Source organism: Aquila chrysaetos, chromosome 5 (genome assembly GCF_900496995.4).
Source record: "Aquila chrysaetos chrysaetos chromosome 5, bAquChr1.4, whole genome shotgun sequence".
NCBI lineage: Eukaryota > Metazoa > Chordata > Aves > Accipitriformes > Accipitridae > Aquila > Aquila chrysaetos.
In genome coordinates, this window is record NC_044008.1 from 61,203,441 (window position 1) to 61,216,337 (window position 12,897).

Consider the following 12,897-nt stretch of genomic DNA (forward strand, 5'->3'; position numbering starts at 1 on the left):
ATGTTTTAAAGTCTTAGATTTTTTTTTCCTCCTATTTACATTTTGTATATTGGCCATGAATAGTAGGATATATTTTTTAGTATTGTGCTACTTTAAGTAAGTACACATAGCTTATTTTCCAGATGCTGTGGAGTTAACAGCTCCTTTTAGTTAAACTTATTTTCATGATAATGTTATACTTAAAGTTACACTGCTACAATAAATATTATTAACTCAAAACCAGAAGTGTTTTATGCCTTCTAACTAGATTCCTTGCCCAACAAAAAGAAATTCTGAAGTCAGACAGGCATTGGGACTGTTAGGGATAACTTCATCTCTTGTACATGCAACTCTGGCATCCACATCACTTAATGGACAGAGGATCCTCATTAGATCTAATGCAACAGATAGGTGGCTTCCTAAATGTTGGCTTTAGGGTTATTTTTAGCTAGATGCATAGAAATCTGATTGATGGGGCTGGACTCTCATAAAACTTTCCCCACAGGGAGCTGTATTTTTTATGTCACAATACAGCAGAGATCAATGCGGCTGCTGAGTTAATCCTGTCCACCAGCGGCTGCACATTTCCTTCCCCTTGGCTTGTCCACAGATTTCAGTATTACCGTAAATACTAACCCATCAGATAGGGAAACTGAGGCAACAAAGGACGTATGCCAGATCACACATCTGACAGTGTTGGCTAAGGTGAAAATACACTTCAGGCTGATACTCAACTCATTATTTTCTTATACCAGACTGTCCTGACAAGTGTTTTCCTTGGATCATGAGGTATGATGAAATAGCTTCTTATTTTCTGTAGTTAAGAGGACCTTAATCAAAGTAATTACTGAAACTGATCTGATTGGGAAGTAATCTATTTAGAAAAAGTTAAGACTGCCAACTGGGAAGCTACTATCCAACCTCTGAAACTGATTGCTTTAGATGTGGATGATTTCACCCTTAATTTTTCAAGTGCTATTGAAAATGTCTTCACCTGTGAATGTAAAATATTTATTTTTCTAAAATACTAAATAATGGCCATCTAGGCAACTCAACATGTAAACAACATGTTATACTGGCTTTCAAGTATCTTGGTGTATGTGAGTTTCTCCTCCAAGCAATCAGAAGAGATACACTGCACTGCAACTAACACTGCACTTCAGCAAATTAATCTATGTTTAAAGTACTCTATAGGGCCTGACACTGTCAAAATCCCTGCCTGAGATAGCTACTCTTTTTAAACAAGCTTGTAAAGAGCTTACTGTTCCCTTACAGGATCAGAGCAGCATGATTCAATTTAAATAGTCTGCCCCCTAAAAATTGTAATCCATTATGAATTTGATTAATCAACTATGCACTTCTGGTGCATATTTGTATTTTTTGAAGACATAACTGGGAAGTATAAACATCAAATGAATTTGTCATATACAATAGATGAAAAAACAATCTTCCACTTAAAATTTACAGGAGATTGGTGCCAACAGTTTAGTGGTAATGTAAGCTGCCAGCAAATGAAAGAATTTCATTCAGACTTAGTCCTTTACTTTCTGGGCTACTAAGAGTAAGAACCATCATATCTGATCTACTCACAGTAATGAATCAGAAAGGCACTTGTCTGAGAGGAATGCTCCTGAGAAAGTATGGAATAAGGATGCAGTCACAGGGGGAGTGGGGACATACACACACACCAGCCTTTAAATCTGGGATAATCCTAATAGTCCTATGCTGACATTATCAAAGTCCAAAAACTATCATACATAGGAACTGGCTCCCCTAGGGAGACCAGGCTGAAAACACATGGATAGGGAAGAACTTGTATAGGGTTTGAACAGGGAAAAGCTGCAAAGCCATAAACTGGAAAAGGCAATTTTAGAGTTATACAATTACACTGGCTTCAGCTGTGATCTTGAAATTATCACGATGTTCTAGAACTTCCAGTTATTCCTTCAAATGGGCAAGAAGTATCAAACTTCTGTCAGAGTACACATATGTCTAGAAATGCACATTAATTTTAACTTTCTGCCAAATTCCAGTCCTACCTGATACATCCTGCTCTTACAAACTCACAGAATGGTTGAGGTTGGAAGGGAACTCTGGAGGTCATCTTGTCTAACCCCCTGCTCAAGCTTTTCTTGCAAGCTCTTGCCAAAATAGTTCAGTTTGACTTTCAGTATGGGTTCTTACAAAAATGTGCAAGTACTCCAAGTTACTACTCCACTTACACCTATGAAAAAGTTTCTTCCATGGAAATGAAATATCTGCACAGAAAACTGTCAGAAGAGAAAATGGGATTCTTAAAGTCTTCTGCAAACACTATTTTTGTTGGTGTCAACCTCAGCAGCATGACAAGTGATCAAAGAAAATAAAAGCCAATACAGTATGGAAAAACTTTGTAAGATGAAGACTAAGTTTCCTTTTGAATTCAGTAGCCTCATTTTTTTTTTTTTTTTAACAGCTTAATGCTATTCAGCCTGCTATAATGTCATATCAGTGTGCTGGGGAATCAACACAGTGGAAGGAAGTTATCAACACTTGTGGTGGAAGTCTGAAGATGGAAAATTACCTTTAAATTATGAAAATGCATGTACAGCTCCAGCATATGTGGAATGTTTACATCCTTAGAAAAATGATCTAACTGTACTATTAAATCTCTGGGACAGACTGACAAGAGATTTTTTTCTTTAATGAAAGAACTTTCTCAGATGAAACAGGAACGTCAGCTTTAGTGTATACTCCACTGACTGGAACGGGATCAAGTCTTAACTAAGTTCTACACAATGTTTTCAGAGGAAAAGTGGAGAATGTTTTATGGAATTTAAGTCTGGATTTGGCTTGCATCCTAGAACATATATCTTGTTATGAAAACTGCTGAAACACTTTTAAGTGGGCAAGCCACAAGTGTCCTTGGAGCTATCCAGTCAACTGGAAGTCACACAGGCAAAACCTCCTAAAGTAGAAAAGCTTGAAATTAGAAGGGGAGGGGGTGAGGGAGGGGCAAATAATCTTGGAATCATATCTGTTACACAGAACTGTTCGCTTGTGCCTACAGCATGAAGTAGTTACAACTTGTTTTCTGCTATTGTCACAGATCCAATATGTTACTCTAGCTAAATCATAATCTCTTCCTGCCTCAGTTCATCCATGTGTAAACCTGGTTCACTAACTCGTACCTTAATGTGTCATGGGGCTTAATTAATAACACTTAGGTCTTTTAAGCCCTCTACAAACATTAACTACTTCTTGTAACAACTCTCTGAGGTATTATTATCCCCATTTTACTGATGGAGAAATGGCAAAAGAGGTTGTGACTTGCCCAAGGCAACAAATTAATAGTTATACTTAGAGATCCTCTTCATGGACTACTGTATTGTAACAGTGGAAACTTATCAAGAAAGGCAAAGTCAATAACTGCAGTCTCAAAATTACTTTTAAAAAAAAGTGTACCATAAGCAACTGGAAGACTATGAAAAACCCCGAATAGAAACAATAGACTTGGGATCAGAACAAGTGCTACAATCGTCATCGCAGAGAAAGAAATATCCCAGGCAGATCTAGGCTAGAGCTCACCAAAACAGTCACAAAGAAACAGTAAGACTTGCCCTCTCATGTGCTCCTAAGTACCATAAAATTGAGCAACAGGCTTGTACAGTACTCCTCAGTAACACAGAAGTGAGCAGATAATCAATGTGGCATGCAGCATGCTAATATCTCATGCCGCGTTCCCAGTATTGACGGGGAATGCCAATAACGGGTTTAGATGGCGGTGGTCCTGCGCGCTACCGGCCGGTACATCGCGGCCGCCTTCCCCCCCCCGCTCTTCCCCCCCCCCCCCCGCCCTCACAAGTGACAGCAGACAAAGTTGGTGTTATTCCCCTCTACCCAGCCGCGCTGACATCCTTCGCAGCAGCCTTTCGCCGCCCGGGATCCCTGCCCGGGCAGCCTGCGGCGTCGCGCCGGTGCCCGGCATCCGCCGGGGAGGCAGCGGGGCGGCAGACCCCCGCCGTTTCGACCCCCACCCCCACCGCCCCGGAGCCGGTGACAGGCACGTCCAGCGCTGCCGCCCCGGCGCGGCGACAACAACAGCCAGCAACAGGCGCGTCCTGCGCTCTCGCCCCGCGGGAACCAGCGCCGGGCATGACCCGCCCGTGTGTAACAGGGGCCGGGATGCAGCCCGCAGAGCTACGCCCCCTGAGCCGGCCCGGCCCGGGACGCGCCCCCGCTGCCCGCCGCCGCCGCACCAACCCCCCCCCCTCCCCGGCGCACACAGCGCAGCCCCCGCGGCGCCCACCGCCGCCCGGGGCGCGGGACGGGACGGGACGGGGCGGGCGGGACGGGGGGCGCCCGGGCGGAGGAGACTCACCACAGGCCTCGGCCTAGAGGGGGAGGCGGAGGACGGGGCGGGGGGGGGGGTCAGTGCGGGGGTGACAGCCCCGCCGCCCGCTCCTCCGGGGGCAGGGGGCTGGCCCGGGAGGGCTGCGCCCCCGCTCTGACGAGGCCGGGGCTGGCTGGCCTCCGCGGCCGGCGAGGGGAGGTGAGCGGGGAGGGACGGGGTGTCTCCACACGCAGCGGGGCGCGCAGCCCGGCGGGCGAGGACGCGGGGCGCAGGGGCCCGCCGCGGGGCAGGCCCTGAGGGGAGGCTCCCGCCGGTCACTCCGGAGCGGCCACCCCCTGCCTTCCCACCTGATCCCGGGCTGGGACCCCGCGCTAGCTGAGCCGCCGCGTCAGTTACCTGCGGGTACGGGGTGCCGGGGAGGCGGGCCCCCGGTGTCCGGGTCCCCCGGCGGCCGGCCGGGCCTGGCCGGGCCGGGCGGGCGCCGCTGTGTTTACACCGCCGCCGGGGCTCCGCGCTCCGCAGCCGCTCAGCAGCCAGTCGCCATTTCCCGCCTACCGACCTGCTACACCGCACGGAGGGACCCGGATGGGGAGAGGGGCCGCCGCGCAGGCGCAGCCCGGCCGGGGGAGGGGGGCCAGGGGACGGCGGCGCCGGGGCAGGCCGGGAAGGAGGGAAGCCGGGGCCTGGCGCGGGGAGCGGCGCCCCGAGGCGGCGGGCCCGGCGGGCGAGCGGAGAGCGAAGGGCCGCCGCGCAGCGGGGGTGCAGGGAGAGGGCCCGGCCGCCTCTTCCCCGGGCCGGCAGCCGCCGCCGAGGGCGGGAGGCGGCGCCTCAGGCGCCGGGGCCGAGGGTGCCTCACGCGGAGGAGGCAGCGGCCGCCTCGCTCTCTTGGAGCCGAGCCGGGCCGGGTCGGGCCGCCCCGAGGTGAGGCCAGGCGAGGCGAGGGGCGAGCTGTGAGGAGAAGGGCGGGGGGCGCGCGCGAGCGGTGCGGGGTCCCGCCGAGCGCTGGGGGGGGAAGGGGGGAGGGGGGCGGCCGAGGTCCCGCCGCGCCCAGAGGGGAGGGGGGAAGCCGCCGTTGGCGGCTCTGATGGAGGAGTGCGTGGCTGCAGGAGCGCTCGCTGCGAGGCCGGGCCGGGCCGGGCGGCCTTCCCGGGGCCCGACGGGCTGGGGAGTCCCGGGACCGGCCGGTAGCGAGCCTCAGGGCGGGGGGGTGAGGGGGTGGCTCGGTTCCCCGCAGCCCCCCACCCCCGCCTCGTCCCCGGAGGAGGAGGCGGGCGCGCCGGGGAAGACCTCAGCCGCCGCGGCCGGCAAGGAGTGTTTCCCGGCGGAGAAGCGGTGCGGTTGCGGACGGGAGTAGCGTTTTCCTGCGCTCCCCGGGGAGGGTTGGCCACGGCCGGCGCTGCGGTTCGGAGGGGCGGCAGCCGAACAGGCGGAGCTGCCGCGCCCCGGGGGTGCTCCGGCCGCCGCCGGTCCTCGCCGCCGGTCGGTCGCCGCTGCGGCCGCCCCCTCCCCTGTGCCCGGGTGGCCTGGCTTCCCTTCTGGCAGGCTGAAAACGTTCCCCTCGGCTGGTCAGTCCGGCCGGTTAGAGGAGGCTGCCGGCTCCCGGCCCGCGGGGGAAGCGGCGTGGCGGTGTGCCCGATTCTGCCCTCTCGCCTCACCTGCCGTGTTGTGGATTGCTCGGCTTCTGCATGTAGCTTTACCTTCTTTTGCAAAGCGTAGGGCAGTGCTAGTTTTGTGGTTTGAGTTGCTGGTTTAAGACGCCTGTGGAGTCTAGTGTGAAGCTTTATTTTCACTTTCTCCTTTGTTTTTTTGTTGGTTTTTTTTTTTTTAAGGCAGTCTTTTTCGGTGTGAAATGTTGAGGATGCTGCATGCGTTCGTGTTCGAATGACTTAATGAAGCAGCTTGACCATCTCATGCAGTAAAGTACAAGAGGATGTAGCGAGGTTAGATTTGTAGTTTGAATTCTGCTGAACTTGTATATCTGATTTTTATTTCTGCTGGTGATCACTTTTATCCACCAAGCTTTTTAAACAGAAATCATCACTTCTCAGGTTAACATGTGTTATGACACTAGGATAACTTCTCAAGGTATTGCTCAAAATGGAATGTTCTAATTTAGCAGTAGGCAGAAACCCACACAGGTATTGTGTGTTTTCTTTTTCTGGTACCTGTTGACTCCCTTCTTAGCTTTTAAACCTGGATCATATTATAAAAGTCCCAGCTCTCTAGTCACTTAAAATATTTATTGGCTTGTTAAACTGAACTACATCTGCTGCTGTGAAGGCAAGATTTGTTCTAGAATTCTGTCACAGGACTCTAGTATTCTTTAGCAGAAGACATTATAAAGCTAATTTTGCCATAGTTTCTTAAGAAAATAGGTAACAAAAAGGCAGTGGAAACAGTGCAGTCCTCATTCAGAACAGGTAGTCTTATTCCTTTAAATCATTAAAGTCTTTCTAAACACACTCATTAGCCATAGAACTTGAATTTTTTTTGTATGATCAGCTGTGAAAAAGGTTGGCTTGGACATGTTAAAACTTAATTAAGACTGTTTGTCAGTCCATTAAGAGGAACTAGTATGGCAAGATAGCTTTGTGATGTCTCATAGTACAAGCCCAAAAGGACATTCACTGATACTTAGAAAGTGGGAGTTTTGAAAAATGGTAGGTGGAAATACTTTTTCAAACCATGTAATTAGAATGAAACTAGCTGCCGGAGGAAATCATTCAGCAAGATTCAAAGCAAGCAGACATTTGTATGAATACCAAAATGGCCTAGTGCATTTATAACGAAACCCAAAAAAACATTTAGAAAAGAGATTAAAGCATATGACTCAGGGTTCAAACTAATCTTTATGGGAATAAGAACTGTACTTTTCTGCATTACAGAATACTAAAATGTGTCTTCCACAGTGGTCTTGTGCTCTCCTCGAGTTACCTGGTTCTGAGCTGTGTCAGGGAGAGGGTATTGGACCAGCAGGATTGCGAGCTTTGCCACATGTCAGGTGGGAGTATGTAAAATCATACTGCTAATTTGACGTTGCTGTGAAGGCAAAAGTTCAAAGGTCCACCTGCTGTAACCTGTTCCCCACATTATAATGTATACCATGAAAAGAGCATCAGCTCTACGTGTGTGAAATGGAAAAACGCTGAATAATGCCTTGTCTGCCTGCATACACATGAAGCATTAGAAGCTTTGAATGTGTATTCGGTTCAAAGAAGAGGCTCGTTTATTGGCAGCAGTGGGTTTTTCCCCTGACAGTGGACTTCAGGCACTCTGTCAGACTGAGATACTCTAGGTGCATGTTTTCTTCACTTTACAGAGAAACTGATGGAAAAAAAATGTATAGTTGCCAGAATGTTGCACGTTCTTGAAATGGTATACTCTGAATGTTCACCTGAAAGGCCGTTCTTTTTATTTTATGATTTCTTCTCAACTCTTTTGAAGTCTTGCTGATCCATTGGCTTTGTGTTTATATGCTCATGTAAAATGACATGCTTTGGAGTGACTTCCCTGCTTGTTGTAGAGATTAAGTATTGGTGAGTCCACCAGTTTCCCTTGATAAGCTGTTTCAAATATCTGCAGTTAGGGGCTGTATTTCGTTTCAGGTTTGAGTTTAACTTCCAGCTATTGCATCTAGCGCTTCTCAGCAAGATTCAAATGTCATGCACTGCTGGAGTTCCTCTTCCATGTGTTGGGACCCACGTGCAGGGATCAGGTCATCCCTCACAATTCTGTTTCATAAGCTAAAATCCTAAATCTTGCCTTGTGGGCTTTGCTTTTTCAGGGGGAAAGGGTTTAATTCCCTGGATAACTGGGGCGGGGGGAGGGTGTGTGTCTTCCTTTAGGTTCTCTCTAGTATTTCAACATCCCTCTTGCAGATACTACTTGGTACTCTGAGCACAGCAGTTCAATCTAGTTTATTTTGCCAAAGTGAAAACAACTGTGACATGACTGAGAGATAGTTGTTGTATAAACAAAACAACTCGTTTGGGTTTATGTTTTTAAAATTACCTATATCCAGTATTTGTTGTTTCTTTTGCTTGTCTGAAGGGAATAAATTTTGTTTAATAGGTAAATAGAACCATGCACTTCATTTAAATGAGAAGCAGCTACCCAGCTATGCTTGCTCCTTCATGCCTAGACGTCTGTGATCCAATCTGTCTGTCCAGGAACAGCTATAGACTTGCTGTTCTCGCTGCTGACACTTCAGCTGACAGGAATCAGAATTCATATGGTACTGTATCCCTCTCCAGAAACAAAGGCGAGCACAAATTTCGATGAACCTTTATGTATGTTTGATCTAGCACAGTGCGTCATTGAAGATTATCATGAAACAATCCTCTGGGGATAGAAATACACATCCACAAGTGGTCAAGTCCAGTTTTAGGAAGTTAAACCATGGAGTATCCATACTAGCAATCCCATTGTGGCTACATGGGGAGAGTTTGATATAGGTTGAGGAATTAAGAGTATTATGGTTTCTATATTGGCATGAAGTTCTTGCATAAATATCGTTACTCTGTTTCTGGCTGGCTTGAAAATTCCACTGCGTTCTCGTAAAAAGGTATATATACCCCCAATTGGTTTTGGGTTGGTTTGCCTATTTTACTTAAACCAGTGCTGTACTAGAGGAGTACAGTCTCCTTAGTCCTGGAGTCTGCTGGAAAGCTCTAGCTAGTGCAGAACACTGTGCTGTTTCTCCACAGTGACATGAAGCAGCCAATCTCACATTTTCTTGTTTATTGCAGCAAGATTTTTGATCTTAGTAAATATTCTGGTCTTTCTCCTCAAAGAAGGGTCCCAGGTTACTTAAAGTTTAACTTGAAGTTACATACTTGGGTCCCAGGTTACTAAAGTCCCGTATATATCCTGGAATAAGGATTGAAATTGTCAGCTAGACTTCTGGCATGCTGAAATTCTCCATGGTATGGATAAAGTAGAAAGTTGTCAGATACAGAATTTCTTCAGAGGCTAGTGTTGAACAGTGAAATGGATTCTGCTGAGAACTCGGGACCTCAAAAACCTTGCTTCAAGTAAAACAATGTTTTTCGATCCAGCTTTTCTCCAATATGCAAACACAATAGTGGTATTAAATATATTTATATAGAAGAAAACCTTTTGTACGCTCCATTACATACATTTCTTTGCCTTGGGAACATGTGAGAACATTTTGACAGCTGTTAATCAGTTTTGTTGACTCACTGTTTTGAGGATGTGCAACCTATGTTGATAATGCACACCATTTTTTGAGCAAGTTTAATAATGGACTGCTTGTACTAACAATTTTATTGTAGCTACCTGAAAAACACAGTTTTAGAGTAATAAAATGGCATGAGTTCAACTAAAATTTGGGCTTTTCTTGTGGCATATGGAAATTGAAGAAATAGTTTTTTATCCTTTGTTGGGGTATGTGCAAGTATGTAAATTCTTTAGTTGCTGTAAGATACTCGGGAAAGAGTGAACTTGTAGAGTGGGCGAGTTCTCCGCGTACCACCGGTACCTACCACACATGGTATTTGTTCAGGCAAATCCATGAGAGTTTGAAGTGAGCAGTAAATCGTTATGTGTGCAGAGAAGTGCTTAGTTAGTGGATGTACTGTAAAGTGACATGAAGACCTGGCTCCTCTTCCTCACTTAGTATTGATTTGGCCTCTGGCGGGTCCTATATTGAATTGGGGGTGTGGGGAGATTTAATGTAGCATTTTATAACTGAGTTTTCAAAAAATGTTTATGCAGAGGGTCTACTGCATGTGTTAATGTTAAACTGAAGCAGAAGAGCATGACGACATGTGTAAAGTCTAGTCAACCTTGTGTATTTTCTAGGCAAATCATGCTGTGATTCACCGAAAACACTTAATGTTCTATTGCAAAATACTTGCTTACAAGAGATCTTTTGTTCTGCAGGCTTTTTTACTGTTTATGATTTTGTCTATATGAAAATGTAAAATGATGACATTTAATAAAATATATACACCACTAGTTGTTTAGTATCTGTTTTCATCTTGTTGCTTTAGTCTTGAAAGTATTTTAAGCAGAATGTTCTTTGCAGCTATTAAGGCTCTGAAAAATGTGGTTATTTTTAGTTTGTTTCATATAGGGCCATTTTTTACTTTTTGGTGAGATACTACGCATCAGTTTGTTTGGTTTTCCTAATGTTTAAACTAAAATAGGCTTTTGTGGGATCCATGTAACTTTGAGAAAGCTTTGGCAAAGCCTGTTAACTGAAAACCTACAAAAGTGGACAGTTGGGACTAACTAGAATAAATTGAGTTATTTCTTTGACTGTTCATTGCAGGTGCCTGCATTTCTCATACTTGCTGAAATCATCCTTCAGTCTTGGCAGCAAAGTCTTCCGCTTACTGTTAATTGTTTTCCTTGTGTTTGTTACAGAGGTACTTGGAATTTAAGTAGTCATGGCTATGCTGAGGTTTTTCCCACTAAGCAGGATAAACACCCCTCTAATTTCACACTTACTAGGTTTGAAGACTGAATCAAATCATCTTAGGAAAATTTACTTGTCTCCTCTCCATCACTTTTTGGGGGGGAGAGAGAGAGAAAGGAACATTGAAGCAAGGAGGAGGGGACGGAGGAGAATAACAGTGGCACAGAGAACATTAAGTGAATTCTGGTTGGGGTTGTTTTTCCCCTCCTCAACAAGCTAAATTTTTACCAGCTTCAAATGTCATGTATGTCTCTGAGGTATAAGGGAGTACTCATATTTTAAACTGAAACAAAGATTTATTCTCATTTTTAACAACCTAATTGATTTGAGCTGTCTGTAATGGAGTAACAGTTGCATAAGCTTTGAAAGTTCATATCCCATTTGTATGCTAATGTCTCTTCAAGTCGGATTTCTCTTCGGGGCTGGGCATAAAAACAAAGTACTGCAATCACTTGCTGATCAAAAATGACTTAGGAATATGTATTTTCCCAGTTTAACCTTGGGCAAAATATTTTTGGCATCACGGCATTCATTTACATGGACTTGTGAATGCTTTTAAACTACAGCCTTTTATAATTGGGGTTTTAAAAGTTTGGTTATTTATGCAAAGTGTATAGGTGGTTTGTTCTCTTCTAATTTTGCATTTGGAATCTTTAGGAAATGGGACAATTGGAAGAATTTTCTTGGCCTTTGATATGGTATCAGCTGTCGGTATCTGAGGAATACAGTATTTTCCTAAACTTCCTCACACAGTTGTTATATGTTGATTAGTTTATATCTGTACTGTGCTTTGAAGCTGTGTTTATTCTTTAATTAACAAATTAGAGATCACCATGTTTAAATGGATGCAGATAACTCACAATACATTCAAAGCAATTCATGCAATAACCCTGCTGCCACAGTCTGTATTACATTTTTAATTACCCCATTATTCTACTGGATGCCAAAATCTGGGGTTTGCCTCTAGAAGGAAGACATCCACATGTCTGCTGTTTGGCCAGCTGTCCTCATACCTTTACACCAAGTACTACCTGTAACAGTCATTTACTTTATTTAACCCACACAGCTTTTCAGCTCTAGTCAGTTTTGGAGACAGGTAATGGAATTATCACCAGCATTTCTGAACACAGGTTTCACCCACCCTAAAACTTCTTGGTTGACATCAGACCAACTTCAGACAGCATGGAGATGCAGTAGGTGCTTATGCTGCTTACAGGGACCTGGCAGTCACAGTGATAGTTACTGTACTTGGCTTTTGAAATGACACAAGAGGGAAGTAGAAGAGGGTCGAATTACATGGAAAACTTCCAAATACGTGCATGCTTTCAGAACAGAAATAGTTCTTGTGCCTCCCTTTTTGAAGGATGTATGCATTTCTTTGATGGAAATTGGTTTGCTGGATGCCCTTACTAAGGATATTGTAAATTGGGCCCAACAAAATGATCTTACTAAAGCATGATCCGAATGGGTTCAATCCTTCACGTTGCCAGATTCATCCTGCCTTGCTTCAGGCAGTTAGCCTAGATGGCTAAATCGGGAGCCCCTCACTCCTGTATTCCATGGAAAAGAGGAGGGAGAGTTGAATCTCCATTTGGAGGAGCCTGTTCCTTCCCATAAACCATAATAACAAACCCAGAACAATTGGACATTTCACAAATTATCCTTCCTAAGTGCCTAAAGTTGAGTAGTATGAATCGAAGCCTTTCTACCTGAAAGCGGCTTAGTGCTGCTAAGAGTTACTGCTTGTGTGTCTGTCTTCTGTTCTCCAAATAACTAGGTTTCCATTTTATTATATCTTTCAGTATGATTTTGATTAGTAGATTGAAAAACTAAGTGTAAGGAATGAAACAGAGAATAAAGTCTTTGGGTTACCCCTTAATAAAACTTTTGCAATATGATGATGTATTGCAAAATGATGTGGATAATTCAGACTATGTGTGTAGTCACTGCTAGCCCTGACAGTGATTCAAATGTCGTGGCAGTCACTTAGAAAAGTACAAATACAAAAGAAAAATGTATCACATTAGGATGTTCCTTATGTTTTAAAAATAGTTTTTTTAGATACTCAAAAAAGTGAGAATCTTGATGTGAGCATCCTTCCTGTGTACTTACACACTCCCATTTAGAGCTGTGATTTTCACAT

The 12,897-nt window shown here is 45.3% G+C and overlaps 1 protein-coding gene across 5 annotated transcripts in view; it reads right to left on the bottom strand.

Moving 5' to 3' along the window:
- CTDSPL2 (CTD small phosphatase like 2) overlaps positions 1–6,149 on the bottom strand; it is a 49,147-nt gene extending 42,998 nt beyond the window's left edge. Inside the window, exon 1 of one of the 5 annotated variants that reach the window (XM_030014488.2) lies at positions 5,968–6,149. The gene's annotated coding sequence lies outside the window, so the exon portion shown is untranslated. Of the gene's footprint in view, positions 1–4,708; positions 4,818–5,967 lie in introns of those variants that run through there. The other 4 variants (XM_030014482.2, XM_030014486.2, XM_030014485.2 and 1 more) reach the window with 4 other exon arrangements.
- Positions 6,150–12,897: the final 6,748 nt, after the last annotated feature.